This window comes from Varanus komodoensis, unplaced genomic scaffold (assembly GCF_004798865.1).
Source record: "Varanus komodoensis strain SLA01 unplaced genomic scaffold, ASM479886v1 scaffold16, whole genome shotgun sequence".
NCBI classification, from domain to species: Eukaryota; Metazoa; Chordata; class Lepidosauria; order Squamata; family Varanidae; genus Varanus; species Varanus komodoensis.
This window is the reverse complement of record NW_025335468.1, coordinates 10631799-10632958: the sequence shown is the minus strand read 5'-3', so window position 1 is coordinate 10632958 and position 1160 is coordinate 10631799.

Genomic DNA, 1160 nt, shown 5'->3' with positions numbered 1-1160 from the left:
GCTTGGCGACACAGCGCGACGTCACTTCCGGCAGCTGGACACACGCAGTCCCGCGAGGCCGGCCGCTTATTCCTCCAAGGATGCGGTGGGAAGAGCTGTGCGGCGGGCGCTTTACTTTCCCTCTTTGATTCGAGATCTTAGGTTTGGGTGACTGGAGCAATAAAAGTGTGTCCCGACGGATGTTCCTGTTGTCAATTTCCTGCATTATGCTGGTGGGGAGGAACATGCTAGAGCAGTGGTTTTCAACCACCAGTCCACAGATATCCTGTCGGTCAATGGGGGGAGGGGGGCTGCATCCCGCTCGCCACGGACCGGCGCGGGGTCTGGCTGTGCTCCACCACCTCTTCTTTGGTTGGGCTCATGGGGGTGCGCCAGTGCCACGGGGCGGGGGGCAGTGCGGGGAGAGACAGCTCGGTGTGAGCTGACTGGGAGCCACGCTGGGCCAATTTCAGTATTTTGTTCCTTTTTGGCATTTCTGTTGCTCGGTTTCTGGTTGTTTTGGAGAAATTTCATTTTTTTGGAATTGTGTTTGGAAACTACAGTAAAACCCAGGATACTGTATTATATGTATGGTGCTTTTTGTTTCTGCCTCAGTGGTCCCCGAGGTGGTTTTCCTGTTTTTGCTGGTCCCCAGCTGTGGAAAGGTTGAAAACCACTGTGCTAGAGCACTAACATTCCAAGCCCTGCCAACTTGCAACTGATAGGGCACAAGATGGGGAGTAGATCTGTGATTTTTCCTTTTCTCCTGCTCCCTTCCGTGCATTGTCTTGCATCTTAGAAGAATTTACTGCAGAAGATCTTTGTGTAGTTTCCAGCTCTGTATGGGTGAGCGAGGCATCAAGAGGAATAAGGGTGCCTAGAAACTTGTTTTGCTGCCTGATACTGCCCTCTACTTGGTTCCACTGTCAGAGGGAGAGTCAGAACAAGAAAGGTTTGTCAGTATCCAGGAAAAGCATCCATGTACCAACCACCCTCTCTACTCACAGAGGAGAAAGTCTGTAGCATCCAGTGGGCCCTGAGGTGCCCTCCCACAGGACTGCAGCCTGAATATTGGTGGGACTGGCATGACTGAAAATAGAAGGAAAACTAACTAAATAATGCACCATTCTTCAGAATTCCTCACTTGAAATGATAATCAAGAAACATAAGCTGATAGATGT